Source organism: Larus michahellis, chromosome W, assembly GCF_964199755.1.
Source record: "Larus michahellis chromosome W, bLarMic1.1, whole genome shotgun sequence".
NCBI lineage: Eukaryota > Metazoa > Chordata > Aves > Charadriiformes > Laridae > Larus > Larus michahellis.
The window spans coordinates 22145817-22166213 of NC_133929.1; the positions used below are offsets into that span (position 1 = coordinate 22145817).

Genomic DNA, 20397 nt, shown 5'->3' on the forward strand with positions numbered 1-20397 from the left:
CAAATGGCACTAGTGATATGAAAGACAAAAATAAGTCATTTTTTTCCACTTGGATTTTGCTCATCTAATTTTCACTATTGATGGAAACTATTAAAAATTAAAATCTGAAGTAGAAAAATACATTTGAGAACCTTTTTTGATACTAAATCAATTAATAATCTTTATAATTTTGGACAGGTCTGCATTTTTAGATTGTCAAAGGCTCTCTATCCTGTTCTTACCTTCTTCTACTGTCTTACCCACTTCTTAAAATTAGCTTTTTAAGCCATTTTTTGTTTTCCCATTTATCACTTTTATCATTTATCTTGTCCAACATCTGTGTAACAGCACCAGAAACAAAATCAGTGACAGAGTACAAAACTAAAATTAAAAAAAATCACAAAAAAGGAAGCCCTTTAATGGGTATTGCATCAGTTTTGCTAACACTCATCTGCTAATCTGTTCTTGAAAGAGGGATGATGTAGTTGCCTTTGGGCTTGCTGTTGTAGTACAATACCTTTCTGTTTATCAACTACCTCAGTATTGTTCCACTATCCAGCCAGTTCAAAAAAGCGTGCTGTGCTGCATGTCTTTAAGCCAGTGTTCAATTTTATTAGTATGAAAAGTGCATGCTGTTGAACTGTGCAATGTGACATCAGCTAGATAGTTTCCTTTTTAAAGTAACTTTTGGGTGAATTGAAGTCTTAAGGACCTTTTCTAGAAATCTTATAGTTTTAAGTAACATACTTTCAATTTTTTTTAGCTTTATGTAATTACCATGCTATGAAATGTGAGACTTTGATGATGAGTACAAATGAAAAGCATTTTTCTCATTATTAGGGGGAAGACTTTGATTTTATTTTTTTTAACAAAATAACACTAGTTTTATTGGATAATAGCAACGTTCTGGAAAGGACATCTGCAAAAAACAATCCATCTGGCATTACTGTCAGAAAAAGAAAATGTGAGTGAGCTGGAAGAAATCAGTGAAGGGTGCATCTGGAGGCTTGGGGAAAAAACTTCTAAATTCAGGATATTGAATCTCTGCTTGTAGCTTCTGGGAAGTGAAGCCTCATAGCATGTGAAAACCTGTGTTACATATGTTCATAGGAGCTGTCCCAACTATGTCTGAAGAAGCTTTGAGTTGCAAGAGGAATAAAGGCTGAAGCTATAGTTGAATGAATGCCTTTTCAGACCAGCAAAGTGTTTAATTTGGCATTAAAGTACCACAGTCGTATAATGTGGATAGGCAAAAAGTATGGGTGAAATAATAAAGCACAGCTGTATAAATATGACAGTGCTACTTTATAAATTTATGAATGTCTGTTTGAATAGTTTAATTTTATAGAGGATGGTGCAAGCATCTTAAACTGCTCAAGTGACTAGAGTAGGGATAAGCAATTTTAACTGTAAAAATGAGCTTTTATTCAGAAGCTTACACCAAGTATTCCAGTATTAAATAGAGTAAAAAGTTTTCCAAATGCTTTCTACTCTACTGTTTTGTAGTAAATAAATATTTGTTTAAAGTGTGTTTAATCCTTTCTGGTGTGAGGTCAGTCACTTGGTGGTGCACGCTATCTTTAGTAATAAAATACTAACCTTTTACCGTTGGTTTTTCTTCCAGTGCTTTATTTAATCTTGTGGGGAATACTCAAACTGTTTTCAATTTCTCTAAAAAAATTTCTCCCCTCACCCCAGTGCGGCCCCGGGCGAAGAGGAAAGGGATAGGCTGCTCCCTCAGCCGTGGTGGGCCGGCCGTGGTCTTAGTGTTCTCCGTGGCCACGCATGCCTCCTAGCCCCGCGCCGTCGGGGCTTGAGGCGGTCGGCTTCGCTTCACGGTCGGCACAGGGAGCGGTGGTGGCCAGCTTCTCGCCTTTGCCCGGGCTGGGCAGAGCTGCGCCCTATCTCGGCGGCCTCGCTCCCTGTGGTGCAGAAGGTGGTGCTTTCCCGCGTAGAGCGTGCCCTGCGCCAGCCTGGCGAGCACTACCCGGGTAGCCCCCGCCAGCGGGAGGCGCGGGCTTTTCCTCATCGCTCCGGACTGTCTGCGGCAGGGTTGGGATTTCGGGATCCGTGGTCCCCGGGTCTAAGCATTTCCTAATACGATGTTTTTTACTGAGAAGAAGCTAAAGTGGGAGAAGGCTGTCGTAGCACTCTGACAGGAGCTAGCTTCAAATTCCTGTCTTATCAATATAGGTACCCACGTGTGTGTCTTGTCAGGTCTTAACGTTAGAAACGGTAACGTAGAGCTTTACCTAAAACCAGGCATGTCACTTATATGTTAGGCTCCGTAACATTCTTGTTTCCATTTTTGCGGTAAAGATGACAGTATATTTTTATTTCTTAATGACTGAGGACATGGTTAATAAGGGATTTTGGTGCTGGGTGTTGAGATAAAGAATACCCTTACCTCAAGACATAAAATTTGTTGCTGACCTGTAATTTTAAATGCCTGTCTGCCGCATGTGTCTTTACTTTGTCCCTCTCTTTAGTTACACCTACTGATTGTATTTTAATCTTAAACTGGATTATTAGGATCTGAATGCTGATGTAATTAATGAGGGTAACACAAAAACTGCTTATGCCTTTTTTTCCTCTTTGCTCGTGCTCTCTTTTTCTCTCTTTTTATTTTATTCTTTTTTGTCTAGGATGACAAATTAATTTTTTTCAACTGGATAGTACTGTGGTTTGTTTCCAGTTACTAAATACTTCTAGGATGTTTCTTTCAACTCTTTCTTTCCTTTTAGATACATCTTAGTTCTGAAGTACTCATTAAGGAGAAAGTCTGCATTTTGGTAGCCTGGGAGGGCTCTTTTCAAGCACTTCAGTCTATGGTCCCCGAAATAAATAATTAAACAGTGCAGATCCTGATTGTATGTTTGTTTTGTTTAATTGTTGCTTATTTTTCTTAATTTCCTTTTGGTTTTAATTCAATTTGTTCCTAACTATCTTGGTAAAATCCTACTGATGTATTGTGTGCTTTTGTCCTCTTTCCTCTTCAACCGCCTTCTGTCCTCCAACCCCAATAACACATTATAATTATCTCACCCCAAAATATTTGAATTATCAGTCCTTCACAGATTGTTTTATGTTCAAATCTGCTTTTCCAGGAGATAATGCATTGAAGGTTTGAGCTTGTGTCTTAAAGGGTAATTGCATTTTATTAAATTTTTAACATAAATTAACACCCAATATAAAATTATGGGGTTTAGGAGATTATAGAATTTTAAGGGACCACTGCAATCTTTTGACTTCTTGCATAAAATGGACAATAGAATTTTATGCATTAAATTCCTATATTTATTCATATACCTGATAACTTCTTGCAAAATTGGAGCAAAAATTTTGGAGACTGATGTTTCTAAATGCTAATTTTAGCCATTGTCTTACACCATGAATTGAAAGGTCTCTTAGTGTTAGATATTTCCCCAAATGCATGTTTACAGCTTTGTAAATTACTGACACAAGAAAATATTTAGATCAGTGTCATCTGTGCATCTATTAAAATTATTTTTATAATTTCCTTAAATTAAATATATCAACAAAACTTTATTTTGTGGGTATAGGTGGAGACAATGCTTTAATACTTTATCCCATATAAAAATATAATGAGAAATCACAACTCTAAGTAGTGTTGTTATATCAATTGTTGTGTGCATGTGTTTTATGTAAACCCAACCTAAATCTTTTCTTCAATAAGTTAACTGTACCGACCACCTATATTCTTTAAATGTGAAGTTAGCTTTCTAATCATTCTTGTATAATACATCTATTTCACACTTTTTTTGTTTTAACAAGAATGCTAGCTCCACAACTATGCTTTCTGAGATTTATAGGATAGCAAAACCTATGATGCTTTATTGCAATATTTTGTAAACATTCTGAAAAGATTTTTTTTTTCAGACAAAAATAACAATTTCAGAGATTATTTTGGTGGAACAGAGTTTTGCTTTTTCTAGTCTGATTTCACTCTTGACCTGCAGAACATTTATATTTATGCTGTTGTACCTGGGAATGTGACTTGATTTTTCCACAGATAGGGGTCATTTTTGTCTGTAAAAGATGGCAGAGACAGACTGTTTAAAAAGAACAGTTATGCCGTGGACATGGTTCTTGACTAAGGATAATCTGAAGCCACATTTTTGCTTTCTGTTCTTTGTCCTTGTTTTCCAGTTGGTATTGTTACCTTTATTTCACTCATGGTACGTAATTCCCAAAGCATATTCACTTTTGGATTTTATTTTTTTAAAGCCTGTAGTGATACTTTTCCTGCATACTTTATGCATATGTTAATAATATCCATAGTAAAGCGGTGTAAGCCTACTGCAGAACCATCAGAGAGACCTCTGTTGCTATTTGAATTTATAGGTCTCTGTTTATCTATACCAAGGTCACTAATTGATGGGATGAAATTAAAAAGACATCCCTGAATGTGACTCATGTATGTTTCATTAGGTGGGAATCTTTCAGGCACACAATTACAAGGAAAAATCTGTTAAAATGGATTTCTGTATATATTGAAATGCAGTTACTTAAAACAGAAGACTGGAAGTGCCCTTTTTGGACTTTGACATAGGGTTTTATTATCTTCTGGTTATTATCTTGTTCCATCTTTGTGCCCTTCTCTTGTTTTATGGTCTTGACTTTTTTTTCTGCTTTCTTTAATAGAGCTTCTAAGCCCTAGCTGAAGTTGCTTTTAGCTCAATTATATTTGTTCATGAATTCATTAAAAAATGTTGCTTCCTTCTGTATTTTTGACTATTGTTCAGTTTTCATGTATGTTTTGTAGAGAGTTTGTAGAGCTTCATGTAGTATTGGTGCTTACTGTTGCTTGGTTTGATTTATTTATGTGTGGAACAAACTGTGTTTGGTCTTTCCTGCATTGGACTGGACGTACTGGATTCAGCAAGCACAGAGGCTCAACTCTGAGGCATAGACCACATTTCCTACTGGAATAAGGCATCTGCAACAGAAAAAATGTCCTCCTAGTCCCAGGGTAAGTTTGACTCTGAATACTGGTGTGCTTTTTAAGCAGATTTTATGGTAATTTTAAATAAAATCCAATCATCTGACATGATGGTTATATAGAAGAAACATTTTTGAGGATATTACCGTTTGTTGCCTAAAATGGAATTTATTCAGAAATGTATTGTGTATTGTAAAGTTACCCCCCAAAAAATGACAGTTCCAGCGTTTCAGGAAGTACTTTGTGTCTATGTGCTCGTTCAGAAGAGGCACAGTTGTGGTTAATGGACTCTAAACTTGACCCACTTTTTTTCATCTGTGTGCAAAGCTCATGTATTATTCTTTCTAATCTTTTTTTAACCTTTTCTAAATGAATGCTTCAGTGAGCTTTTATTCTATAAAGATCATAGAATCACAGAATGGTTCAGTCTGGAAGGGACCTTAAAGATCATCTAGTTCCAACCCCCCTGCCACAGGCAGGGACACCTCTCACTAGACCAGGCTGCTCAAAGCCTCATCCAGCCTGGCCTTGAACACTTCCAGGGATGGGGTATCCACAGCTTCTCTGGGCAACCTGTTCCAGTGCCTCACCACCCTCACAGTAAAGAATTTCTTCCTAATATCCAATCTAAATCTCCCCTCTTTCAGTTTAAAATGCATTACCCCTCATCCTATCATTACACTCCCTGATAAAGAGTCCCTCCCCATCCTTCCTGTAGGCCCCTAGAGATCAATGCCAGTAGTCATATCTTGAGGATAATTCTACGATAAACAGGCATGTAAATAAGCTAGAAGAAACATTTTCTATTTTCTGGGGCTTATAATCAATAATGTGTTTAAAAATCATAAAATATTATGTGTCAACATTGTTAGAAGTATTCATTTTTAAAGGAAGTCTAATATACCCATTTAGAATAAAAACGTACCTGATAGAACTGTAAGAAAAAGGATTATTTGATTTAATGTTTTGCACAGAAATAGCAACCTCTTGGGAAGAATCCATTTTTAGATAGGATGTAGGCTTTGAAACTGTGGTCTGGCTCCTCAAAAAGACGGATAGTTGGACAATTAGAATTGATGCTGTTCTTCAAAGTCTGCTTTTCAGTGTGTTTAACATAATGAAGCTAGCATCATTTATATGAGGATTTTTATTTCAAAAGTGTTCTTTTTTTAATGTTATCACAGAAATGAGTCTTTATAATCCAGGTATTCTATATTTGCTTCTTGTGGGGGGGTCTTTTAGACCTTGAATTATTTTTGGAATTTCTTTTGAGGTGTCAAGCAGTTATTTAAGGATGGTAATTATTCCCCAAGAAATCGCCTTGTACAAGAGGGTTTTGTAATAATTACAGAACATAAATAGTTTTAAAAGACTTTTAAGTGATTATTAATGCCTTTATTTTCAAATTACAATGGTCAACTTTTCAAAAGTAAAATGACTGGGATTAGTTAATTTTCTTTTTTTTTTTTCTGCAAAAAGAGCTGTTATGAAGGTAATGTGGCACACAATAGACAAGTCCTAAAAGTAACAGTAGAGTTTGCTACTGGAGCACTACTGAGGAAAAGCATATGTCGTTTTTCTCTGTAAGGAATTAGTTTTGGTTACTTCTGCTTGACTGAACGGTTGTTGTCTTTGTGTTTATGATAAATAGTGAAGATATTTTAGCGGTTCTGGTTTTCTTAATGCTTATTCCACGTGCCAGTCTCCAAGATAAACAAGGAGTTGCTCAGAGAGGGGCACCAGGGTGATAGTACATATGTTTGCAAAGTATGTAAATGAAAAAAAGTGTTTTGGGATTATAGATTAGAAACTCAATTTTAGCAGTTGTTGCATAGAGAGATTTGGGACTTTTGAGCATCAGTCCTAGGAATTCTCCAAATTGAATCTTCTTGTTGTTACAGTGTAAAGGATTTAATTTGATGAATATCATGTATTTAAGACCAGGAGGAAGCTTGAAACGTATTCAATGTATTATCGTAGACATGTTTCAAATTATTTTGTAAAATTGAAGATTTCAGGAAGTGGAGTTAGAGCTTTTCATGTTACGAAGGTGCTTGTTCTAATTAAAACAGGACAAGTGTTTTAATTCAGAACTGTAGTGTTCAAGTCAACAAATTAACTTAGCTGAAATAAAAAATTCCTTAGGAATGTGTCGTGTTAAATGCAAACACTGAATTGGGTTTTTTTTATGCTCAGTTGTAGCTATGATAACAAATGCTTTGTGCTAATGGATTTTTTTCTTTAGTAGTTTTCTTTTTGTTCTCTTGACACTTACAGAACAACTGACGATACAAAGGACAATGCACAGTGTATATCCTGATGACATTTTGTGTGCTGTGATGTGGTTTTTGCCATGGCATCTGAGACTGAAAAGGCCCATGCTCTTCTCCAAACTTTCAGTACAGCTTCAGTTATTTCTAGTCTAGATTTGGGAATATTCTGCTTTGTAGCAGACAGACTTCTGCAGTTTTCCTTCATTCAGCAGAGTAACTGGCTCCAAGCCTTCTCTGATAATGTAGTGCATGGTATACTAGTAATGTGGTCCTGGGCAATAGTGATTTGACTCGGGAAGAAAAGCGATTGCACTGAAGTCGCTCTGTCTGTTTTCCTTGCCTCTGTCATCGATATGGACCACTTCTTTCTTGCTGGCTCCCTGTCATTAAAGGTAAGTCATTAGATCAGTGATTGTTTTGTGGTGGTGGTTGGTGGTCATCACTGTTTATTGTTCTACCATATCCTAAAAAAAATTTTCCAATGATACTTTAATTAGATAAATTTTTAAAAGATGTATGGGAATTATATTTTCATACAGTTGCTAAGATTTTTAAAAGCCCTAAAATATATTTTATATCCACTGTTAAGTTCTGCCTCTTACAAGGCTTTGAAAAAGAGTTCTGAAAGCCCTTGTATGTGATATCCTATGCATATCGCATATTTGCTTTGTTATCCAAGTTAAACAGTTAAGGGCTGTCATGCATGTTTTGTGTATAAAGTGGGTCATTCCATTTCTGTTTACAATAAGGTGTAGAAATAGCTAGAAAGTAAATCATCCAGCTGCTTTGTTTCATTCAGTCTTACTGAAAAGTAGTACATTTGATTTTAGCCAACTCTAAATATTGCTCCCACAAACAAGCTATATATGAGCTGTTCACCTTTAAAAAGGTAGTCTGAGTTTGTCCTTAAATATAGTTGACTGTAAAAATAAATAAATACAGTGTCAAACTTTTTAACGGAAAGAAAAAAGTGATTTGGCTTCTGTTAAGGAATATATGTGATCATCATCCATTTGTAGAACTACTTGTTAGGACAGAGTTTCTCAGTAAGATTAGTATTATCAGATTATGGCATTATTTTTCAGTGGTTCTCCAGTGTTTTAGGTGTATCCCGTTCATGCTTCTCCATTCACACACGTACATATATCCCTGTCTTCTTGCTTGCTCCAAACACATATATACTCAGCTTTCCTTGACCTCAACAGTCTGTTCTGTATACTCTCCAAAACATTTGCACCTTTCGCAAGCTCCATCTGTGCCAGCCCGGACACAATTCTCTTAATGCTGCCCTCCAGGTTGCATATCTCAGGCAGACACTCCTTTCCCTCAGCTGGCTTCTGGTCCCCATAGCTAGAGCCCTGCCACTCTGCTTGTTATCAGGAGTTTGCTCTGCTCAGCAACACAAGTCCTCACAGTTTGATTATGCTGGTGTTGCTAGCATACATATACATACATGCTACTTACTCTCCCCTCCCCCAAAATGTACACCCCCACCTACAGATTGACCTGATGTTGTTGCACAGGAGAAGGGGAAGATACCAGCCTTTATTCAACAAGAGCATAGCTTAGTAGTTTGACCATCTCGCTGCCTTACTTCTCCCCCAGTTTGCTCAGAGTAGTGTTACACTCTTCATATGGATGACAGGAAATAACTCCTAGGAAGGAAGGAGGTGGAGGGAAAAATTGATGTTCTTTGTAATCCTTTAATTAAAAAAGAACACTAGAAAATGGCTTATCAATTTTAAAAAACATGTGGGAGAGAGAAATGCAGGAAGCATTATTAGTTATAGTTGAGATGTAAAAGATCAGACTTCTGGTGGGAAAATAGTTTTTGTTTACCTACAGTAACGCTATTTGTTGTAGGTAAAATTTTTCCCATTTGTGCATTTGGTAGACCTTTTAATATGATTGGTTTCTTTGCTAAAGAGGGCATTTTCACAGAATTGGAGTGGTTGTGGTTGGAGGGGTCCTTTGGAGGTCATTTTCTCCAACCCTCTGTTCAAGCAGGCTCACCTGAAGCTGGACCATGTCCAGACAACTTTTGAATATCTCCAGGGAGGGAGACTCCACAACATCTCTGGGCAACCTGTTCCTGTGCTCAGTCACCCTCTCAGTAAAAAAGTGTTTCCTTACGTTCAGGAGGAACCTCCTGTGTTTCAGTCTGTGCTTGTTGCCTCTTGCCTTGTCAGTGGACACAAATGGAAAGAGCCTGGTTCTGTCATCTTTACATCCTCTCTTCAGATATTTGATGAGATCCCCCCTGAGCCTTCTCTTCTCCAGGCTACGCAGTCCCAGCTCTCTCAGTCCCTTCATCATCTTAGTGGCATTCTCTGGACTCTATCTCCAGTAGCTCCATGTCTCTCTTGTACTGGGGAGCCCAGAACTGGACCCAGCACTCCAGAGGTGGCCTCACCAGTGCTGAGTAGAGGGGAAGGATTGCCTCCCTTGATCTACTGGCAACAATCCTCCTAGTGCAGCCCAGGATATCTCTGGCTGCCTTTGCCGCAAGGGCACGTTGCTGGCTTGTATTAAACTTGTCCACCAGGACCCCCAGGTCATTATTTACAAAGCTGCTTTCCATCCAGTCCATCTCCAGCATGTACTAGCACTTGGGGTTGTTCCTAGTTCTCCTCTCTTCTGTACTTTTTGTGTATATGGAAATACTGTAAAATTATAAAACTGCATAAAGAAAAGGAAAATTAGTTTGGTCGATTAATAGGTCCTATAATATTAACATTTTGGTGTAGCATTTAAATCTATAATTATTCTCATGTATATTTTCTTATTTGAAAATCATTAAATGCAAGTAATGAATGATACTTATTAAAATGTATTGTTAAAATATTCTTGCTGCTTTTTCTTGCATTTGAGATTATCAACAGTATTTTTTTCTCAATTATGACTGCTAGATGACACACTTCACCAATGTTTGTTTAGGAAGTTGAGTATTGTATCATAGAATTGGGAGGTGATCTGTCTCTTTAACCTTGCCTCACTGAAGACAGTAAATATGCTTATACTTTCCATGATGGAAAACATTTGTAACCTATCCCTAGTATCCCAAACAAAGTAAATTATTGCAATTTAATGTGTTAATTTGTTTCTGTATTTTTCAATTCACAAGCAGCTAGAAATTGTTTTTCTAATATCCAGCCTAAATTATCATTGTTGACAGTTAGATCTTGTTTTCTTATTCTTTAAGGCTTCTCTGCGAAAGACAGCTGATTGCTGTGCTGTCTCCAAAAATGTTTTACAAATTAGAAATACAAGATCTGCAGGTAGAAAAATACCCCTTTAGTAGCCAAACTTACATAGCTGAGGTGAGGAGAAGGCAAGATGCCCAAAGGCTCTTTTATAATTATTTGCCTACTTAACTCCTCCCCCTTCCATATGTTAATTGGGCTAATAAAGGATATTTACCTGTAAACCATATCCTGTGTAGGTCTCTAGACCCTTATAGCAGTAACAGTGTTACTCTTACAACTTGAAAAACCATTATGCTTTACAAAAAGTTTCTTCTTGACTAAATAACTCTCAAGAAAAGGCTGAAGGATCTGGATTTGTTTTCTAAAGCTCTTACTATTTTTCTGGTCTCCTCTGGATTGCCTTCTGCCCAAGTTATCTTTAAAGGGTCTTGTCCCAAACTGTGTATAGTGTTTTAGGCGAGACTTCATTTGAGCCAAATAGCATAAATTAATTCCTTTTAATGTCACATGCAAACAACATTTCTGTCTAAAAAGAAAAAAAAATTGTTACAGCTTTTATGTCTTCTTGCAATGCCATCAGGGTCTTTTTAGTTTGCGATATAATGGAATCCCCATAAACTTTTCTGCTGTGGTCGTGCCTGGCTAGCTAGACCTGATTTTAATATGTGATTTTGCTTTCCTCATCTTAATATGATGCACCTTTCAGTTTCATGTTGTAATTTCAGGCTGTTGCTTATGTAATTTATTACTTCATGGGATACTTCTTTTTACTACTTATTTGTTAGTTCCAGTCCCATTCTTCCTCTCTAAATTGCAGGACTGAGAGTAATTGATTTAAGAGACTACAACGTTTATTGCTTATGCAACACATTACTAAGTAACTAATAAATTAAGAAATCTAATTACCTAACCACACCGCTATTACTAATTTGTAACAGTGGTATTTTTCACATTACTATATACAATTATTTATAAAGCTCATCATCATCACTCTTAAATCTGATGACAGGTTACTTTTTTGAAGTAACCCTTCTGTGCAGTTGCTACCTTCACACTCCTCCAGTCATCTACTCCTGTTCCTGCTGATACAGCTTTCTGCTTGGACTATTTGGCTGTTTCTCACAGTTTCATTGTTATTTTTCTGGAGTATTCAGGGCAAATAGTCACCTGTGATATTTATGTTTACTCTGATAAATACTTGTGCACTAAGTAGCATGTGGTCTGCCCTTTTGCCCACATTATGTTTTGCAACAAGTATAAAGTCTACAAAGATTTTGCTAATTAGATTTTATAGTTCTTTGTATTCCAGATAGTTTTTACTGTGTATTGTGTGCACATAAATGTAGAAGAATCTAAAAATCGGTGTTTGAAGAATCTGTCTCATTGACTAGTTCTAAAGGTGAAAGTTACTGCAGCCTGCCATCACATTCAGCACTGCTGATAAACAAGAACAGCATGATGGGCTAAATGTGATACAGGTATGATTTCAATGAGAAGTGTCCCCCAGGATTGTATCCCAAACGCTCATGTTGTGGAACAGATGCACAGAAATTGCTAGCTTGCTGCTTAAGACTCATCAGCTTCTAAAAGTGGAGAGAATGCAACTGGTGACAAACAAGATTGTATCAGCAAACATACATAATAGAGCTGGTTAATGTGCCACTGCTGACCAACTCTGGGCTGCACAGGAGCATTTCTGGAACTGGAGAATAAGCTTTGCACATACACAGTTAATTTTACATTGAATTTACAGATCTGGACTCAGCCTCAAAACTAAGGACTTCAAGCTTGTGAAGCATCACAGAACACGAGTGAGGGAGCCCACATTGTCACATAAGTTCCTTGCTGTCCCCTTGAGCATTAAAGCTTGGGTTCTACTGGATGTGATTGTCTCCTGTCTCCAGCTGCTCGTTGTAGTGTGTGAGAGGGGCCAGAGGAGCAGGAACTTCAAGATCTTGCACCTGATTGAATGTTTAGGTAAATGGGAAAAGGTCATTTGTGTTGTGAATAAATTATGTTTGCAACTGAAGCCTGATCTCTTTCATGGTAGACATCTCCCTAAATCTACCCAAACAATGATGATCTTTTTTCCAGGAGGTTTAAGGCAGAAAAGGCTTGTACTTTTTTTTTTTTTTTTTTTTTTTTAAGATCTGGTGATTTCTAAAGATGAACAAATTTGCCTATTAGGAGAAAGTATAACAGCTTATATTGCCAAATAGAACTACGGGTCTGTCTCTTGGGTTTGGCCACTAAAGGATGTAAATGTTCCTCTAGTTACAGAACATAAAAGAGAAAACAGACTATTCTTCTCTCAGAACTTGGACAACAGCATTTCAGGAGCCTGATGACTGTACTGCAATGACAAAATAGGGTTTTCTTTTGCTAAAATTGAGCGCTCAGGTTTGCTGTATGAACAACCCTGCATCTAAAATTCTGTATGAAAAATTTTCAAGTGTTGCCTCCCCAAACCCAGGTAAAGACCAGCACTAATACTGATAAATTGCATAAGTAATCAACATTCAAATTCTCCTTATTCACTGTGTTGCTGTTGGCACCTAACCTCCATAGGGCAGAGGGGAAAGAATCATTTGGACTTTGCCACTGAAGGCTTCACTGATTTTTTTGTTGTTTGTGTTTGGGGGTTTGTTGCCTTTTTTTTTTTTTTTTTTTTTTTAAAAAAAGTGCAGAAATAGTGATCAGTCAATAGGATATCTGCCAAAATGTATCACCATCCAGGGTGATTTTTCAAAAATAGGCTAGTATGAATGTTTGTGGCTCTTGCTGACAGTAACAAAAATCTGGCTATCTTTGTAGGGTAGGTGACAAACAATTTCACCATCACAAGATTTTTCTATTTTAATACGTGAACAATCTGCTTGTATGAAACAGGAATGAAGTTGCAGAAAATACACCCTTTGCACTAACTTAAAGGAGTTGGGTCTGTAGCACTACAGTTAAAAGTTGTTGAGATGGTTTGTGAACTTTTTAATCCTGTCACCTGATTAAGGGAGTCATGGACAAGCATGTGGTGGGAAGCTAATAGAGCAAAGCTTTCTGCAAGCCTTTTAACATTGGCTTTGGTTTAGGGCATAGGCTGTTGTATTCCAAAGTAGTCTATCTCTGTTTCTTGGCTAAGGCTACATCAAAGTTTCCTTCCAGAGAAGACAGGGTTCCAAGCAGTTATCTAAATTATCCATGAGAACTCAATTAAGCTATTACAGAGTTCCATAGTTGCAGGTGCCATAGCTGATGAATCCTGTGACAATTAACACAACTGAAGCATTAATGGGTTACTGGCTTGCATCTTGTAGTGATGTTTGTTTGCTTTCTGCATGTTGTGGTTTAGGCCATCAAACCAGGACACTGCAGTGGATGCAGTGAGGGATATGTTCAACATAAATCAGATGCACCATCACGTGCAAAGAGGATGTCTTTGGGGCCTGTTAGTCTTTCCAAATGTTCACCAGTATCTGAATTGAGCCAATTAATATTACATCAGCAAATTACAGTTATGCTTATGGAACAGAAGATACTGAGGACTAGGCTGATCAATCTCTGGAAAGCTGTGAAGGAAATAGGGTTAAATGATCAAAAAAATTAATGACTTCTAGAGAGCTAGAAGGAGAGAAGATTGAAGGTTACTACTATTGGAGATTCTTTGCTGCTGATTCACCAGTTTCATCAGCATGACTGTAATGTTAGTTACCAGGCATTGGTAACCAGAGTTTGCTGAGGGGCTCACCCTGCTTTGACTGCTCTGCTAGTCATGCCTCTCATTTTTCACCGGTATAGATATTTTAGTAATGTACTATCGTTTCTCCTGTGCTTACAGAAACAAAAATCTACTTGTTTGTTGCTTAAACAAGTTCCCTGAAATCAAAAGCTTTTTTTTTTTTTTTTTTACTATCTTTGAGTTTGTGGAGATGGTTCTAGCTGTTGCTGGTAAGTACATCCAGAATATTTTCTCAAGTATGTATATTAAATTGATAATTATTGCTTCTTAAAATGGTTAAATTTACTCTCCTTTGTAGTGAGGACTCTCACTAGCTAGATATTCACCTTTATTAAGCCCAAATATCAGGCTTTCAACTGTGTTAACATTAGGCAAAGTTGTTAATATAAAACCCCCAATCACAAATTACTTGGATGTTAGCTTCTGAATACGTCTTTTTCCCTGTCCAATTTTGCTGTATTGGAAACTATTGCTCTGTATTAGATATTGTCAAACTAAAATAAATTCACAGGTGTATTATGCATATACATATACACTATAATAGTATTATACAGGGTGTATTTTTGAAAATAAATGCTATTAAAGCATATTAAATATTTCAAGTATATTTTATGGTTGTTTTCCTTTTAATTATCTTGAAATTAAATACATATAATCAGTGCAGCATACTATACACATTCCTGTACACCACATGACTATATGACAAATAGCATACCTCATCCCTCTCCATCCCTGCTTTGCCATCGGTACTGCTTAGTAGGATGCATGATTCATATCATATAATAGAGAAAAGCCTGTCCCAGCACCCTGAGCCCTGCTACGGACAGCAGCACACAGCTCTCATACATCTAAATAGTCATATTGTTGATTTTGATCAGCTGCAGTGGAAAGGAACAGTATGTTTTTCTTTGCATTTGCACTTTGATAATACACCTGTAAACATCCATAAAAAAATTTTCTTGTCACAATTGTAGCCATTGCCAATTATATTTTTCTTTTCTGCAGGCTGCTCTGACTCCTCCACTGAGACCACTTCTTCATTGTTCTACTGTGATTCCTATTGTGGCTCTTGACATTAAAGTTTATTATGCACCTTTTCAGGCTTAAGGACTCATGATGCTTTCTTCCCTGGATGTTGTTAATATCCTGGACTTCTCATCACGTCCGTGATGGGATTCGTCATGGCCTCTGGATCTGCCCATTTGGAAAAACTCCTTTGCCATATTGGCTGTATGTGGCAATTACAGCATCTTTGTCTCATCTATGTTCAATTATTATGTATTTAACAGGCACTATAGAATTAATGTCTATAAAACACGGAATCCACATTGATGTATGAGGATGATGGATCTTAAAAATTGTTTATATTAGCGCTTGAAATAAGCTGTCTGTTTATCACTGAAGTGGTTTCCTTATGTTCCCTACAACTTCTGAGTTAGGCATTTTAAGCCTGTGGAGACAGTTACAGCTCCTGTGTCAACTCCTTGTAGTCATAGAAACCTATTCTATGAATAGTAATAATTTCATATCTATACATTCTCCTTGTAAAATATGTGGTCTTCCATTATAGTTAATGCATAGCTAGCTGATTTATAAAGTACTTAGTCTCTCTGTAGTAATTACATTTTACTGTCATGGTGCCATTCATCTGATCACCATTCACTCTGGATTTGTATTCTGCCTTTAGATAATACATTTCATCTAGATAGCATTTGTATAGCACTTAAAAAAATGTAAAGTACTATATAAATGCTAAGTATTAGTGATAATTTAGTAGTTTATGGCACTTCTAAAAAATCAATTAGCCTTTTGAATTTATTTGTTTTCCTGATGAACTCTTGTATTCAACTGTTTTAAAAGAAATGCTGTTTGTATTTCACAATGTGCAACTGCGTATCTGCACCTCTTTGAATGCTGCTATAATATACTGTTTCTACTAAATTCTATTCCTCCATAGCTGCTTGATACTCAATTTGCAGACAATTACTAGCTATTATTTGTGGTTAGAAAGGAGAAGACAGTTTGGTTACAGTAGTATATGCATTGACCAAATTGTTTAGTTTAAAAAAATATACTAATTATGAATATTATATAATTTGTAACTAAGGAATTTTAGTAAATATTTAAAGATTGTTGTAAAGGCAAACTTATTACAGTACAATATAAGCTTTAGGGAAGAGTCAGGAAGATAAAATTCTTCAAAATATAAGTTTTCTTAAAGGCCTTACTACTGTACTCATAAACAGTATTTTTCATTAGGTGCAATATCATCCGTATTAGTGTAAAATAAAATGCATTTTTATTATTATTATAGTGAAATAGAAATGTCCTCATAAAAAAGTTCCTTAAGGAAAAATATGATTATGTTGCAGGTTCATAACATAGTAATTCACACTGTGGACTATTCAAAGTAACAGTTTCCATTTACAGAAATTTCTCTGAAAAAGTCCCAAAGTAAAAATTAAGCTCTTGTCTCATTTACAGTGTACAAGATGAGAAATGCCTTCTATGGCTGCAAAGTAGTAATGGCTCGCTGGAGCATACTAAGCTACTTGCAGAAAGCGTTGCACCATTTTAAAATGTGCCTTCCCTCAAAAAGAACAGTTTCTGTCCAGTTCATTGGGAAACAACTCTTTCTTTGAAACTCAGGATTTTCTTTTTAACAAAGCAGGTTTTTACAGTCAGGGGAATTGCTGAAGCATGGAACCCTGTACACCACATACTCAAGCCTTAGTTTTCCTTAACTAATGCTGTATCGCTCCTCCTTTGCACTGACTGCGCAGATGGCTGCAGCAAGTACAACACACATCTCCTTGATGGTGCCAGAGAGTAATATTAGAGGTTTCTAATTGCTTCGATAAATATTTATCATGACAATAACAGGTAATCAGCTTTTATATATTGCCATTAAGAGAGACTGACAGTGTATAGTACAAGCTCCACCATAGGATACACACGCCTTATAAACGGAAAAATCTGGGTTAACTTTCAAGGGAGAAAGAGGTACAAACTTCATGTTCCTAGTTCAAGTCCCCATACACTGGAGCTAGAGCAAATTATTTTTTTCAAAGAAATGTAAACTGAAGCAAAGACAGCACTGAAAATTTCAGCCACAATAAATGTAAGGATACTAACTGCAATTGTTAAATCTTTTAAAGAGAAACTCCTGGCTTTGGACAGATTTTGATTTTGAAAAAGAAAATGGTCTAATTTTACAATAAATATTTGTTTTGCATTTAAAAAAGTTACAGTTCATTTAAAAAAGTTGATCATCCCTCTACCGAAATATGTGAGTCTAGAAGTGATGCAAGTGCTTCATGAGAACTGCCTTTGGTTGTTTCACTTTTTCATGTTTTGCTACGTCTCAAAGTATCTGCTGGATAAAATATTCCCTGAAAAGAAAGTTTCCTTCTCCAGCAATAGGAAATCATGGTGAATGATAGGAAGTCTACCCAATCTACAATCCCAATTTCAGTCAGCTGCCATCTAGTTAGTACAATCTGTGGCGACTAGAATTCAATTCAGTACACCAGAAGTAGATATCTTTTATAGGAAGAGATGAATCACGTTTTAAGCACCAATGAACAGACTGACTAGCTACACACTGAATATAAAGGGAGTCTATGATGGTTTGCTATGAGATAGATGTCTGCATTGTAGGCATCCCCATTTAGTCAGCTGAGGTATCTGGATCAGGTACATTGAAGCAGGAGCATACTTTCATCCAACCTGAGGTAAGTCAAGCACTAGGAGATCACATGAAACATTACTGGTGTCTCTGTAGCCATATAAAATTACTAGAAATGCCACTCAGTCAACATTTACATGTCCAGGATGCAAGAACATGTTAAATTGTTTTCACTCAGGAGGGGGAATATAAATAAATTATGTGCGTATGTTTTTATGGTATGAAGTTGTAATGCATTTGCTTTGCTTATTTATGTTTGATATACAAGGCATACAGAACATTCACCCAAAAGATGCTGGTAAATCACTCAAACTGTCACATTAACAAAACATGTCTAGAAGAAGGGAAGCGCTATTTCTCCAGGGACTAATGAAGCAAAACTTACTTATGCTAAAGTTTTGCTAGCTAGAGTATTCTGTATCAAAACTCCCCAAGCCCCAACTATGCTTCCACAGTAAGACTATGAAAGAACTGAGTGCTTGAGTCTATACAGTTAAATGAACATATACAGTTAAATGAACAAAAAGACATAGGTGACTTGAAAATATATTGATAAAGCCTTATTACTTGAATCTTACAGTACTAATTTGGCCCAGAAACACTTCATATTTTTAAAGCACTCATCACAAAATTTGCTTCTAAATTGTTGGCAGGAATATATGAAAAGTTGGTTTTGTTTGACTATCAGCAATTTAAATTGAAATGTAAAAGTTAAACTAGTAGCATTATAACCATGTAAATTCCTTATGCCGTTGTTATGTCTGCTATCTTTGGTTTCATTTCTTTACCATAGTTCCTGCACCAGAACTCACAGCTGCCGACTTGTCTCATCTGTAAAAATTGTTGTGAAGGAGTGGACAGCAAGCAGATCAAGGAAAATACCCCACACCAGTCCAGGAACCATTACTCAATGTTATGCAATTTTTAAGGGGAAAAATGACTAAGATCAAAGTAAGATTGAATTCACTTGGCAACATGAGTGTTATAGTTGAATTTAAAATAAATCAAGTCCAAAATAGATTCAATAAATATTTATTGAGGTAGGAAGGCAAAAGCAGCGCTGGGCGGCCGGGGAGTCACAGCTCCACCAAAGGCTCGCAAATTCAAGCAAGCTGAGCAGCTCTTTTTATCTTCACGGAGGTCGGTTTCGACATCTTCGGTACGCCCCTCCGTAGCTTCTTGCTTGAGGTAGTTTAGATAAAATGTCGGTCACAGAATCAGCTCAAAATAATACATTCCGATAACATTGTGGTTAAGCTTTTTGTCAAACAGGAGTTCCCATGTTGGTGTGGCAAGATAACATTGTGGGCATGTCTCTTCTGGTTAAACAGGGAGTTCTCAAGACTGCCACAATGGGTTCGTTCCTCTTGCTTAACTTGTTTGATCAGCAAATCACCTTTAGTTACTTATTACATGAGGAAGGCTCCAGGGACATTAATAACATTACTTGGACAAAGGAATTGTTTCTGTGGTGGATATGGCAACAGCATATAGTCTGACTTGGTCAATTACCCCTGCAAAAGTTCCAGTATTCAAATCCATTTTCACACAGATCGTTCACACAGATTTACTAATACAAATGTTTTCAGTCAGTTGGTTTTGATTAAACAAATCTGGTTTTACAAACTGCCTAGAAATCTACTTAACAGTTCCATCAAAAGGAATACATTTCTTTTAACTAGTTTTCGATATTCTGAAGATTTCCTCAACATTGTATTAAAATGTTTTTGCTAAGTAGTGGCATACCTGGGTCTCCTGTTCATTGAGACATACACTCTTCCTTCCCTCAGGAAAATTCTATACAAAATTAGGTTAAGCAAATGTAAAGTGATTATATGACCATCGAAGGAAAGATCAGTGCGTGATATATATATATATAAATACAAGTACTCTTTAATGGTGGGTTTATAAGTAACAGGAAACAGTTCTACAATACAGCATTCAAATTTATAATTCAATGCAGAGAATGTAAAATTTGGGGAATTTGAAGAAAGAACTGAAGGTACCAATCTAGTATTTTGAAGAAAAGTGTTACTACTAGTTTTTTTGCAATGAATGCAAAGGGTACTTTAACCCAACAGCCCTTCCTTTGTTTCAATGCAAGGTCTGCCTGTATGTCGCAAAGGGGTGATTTAGATTGCTTAAAAAAACACTGTCAAAGGTGTTAGCAAAGTGATTTTAATACGATGTTGCAAAAGTGCGACTTAACAAAGGTTCACTCTTATTAATTACTGCATGGGAAAACATACAAAGGAAAACTGAGTTACACTCGAGTTAGAATGACTCACAGAGAGACCAGGGACACAAAGGGTAAGGGAAGCCCTCCCATTGAGTCAGGAGGTTCAGAATGGACCCCCTTCTGAAAAAACTCCTTCTCAGAGAGGAGCCTAGGTGTGGCTGGATCCAGACTTAGTCCCAAACTTGGTCAACAGTTTATGTCTAAAGGATTATATATAAAGAATTTACGTATGTCCTGGTTTGGGGTGGAGCAGAGCCAACTTTCTGTTCAGTGAGAGAGGCTCTTGCTTATTCTTGTTGCTGTGGCAACCAGGGTC

General features: G+C 36.7%; 1 pseudogene; it reads left to right on the plus strand.

The window, feature by feature from the left end:
• The first annotated feature begins 4827 nt into the window (after positions 1–4827).
• LOC141735497 (transmembrane protein 267-like) lies at positions 4828–17391 on the plus strand (annotated as a pseudogene).
• The last annotated feature ends 3006 nt before the right edge of the window (positions 17392–20397 follow it).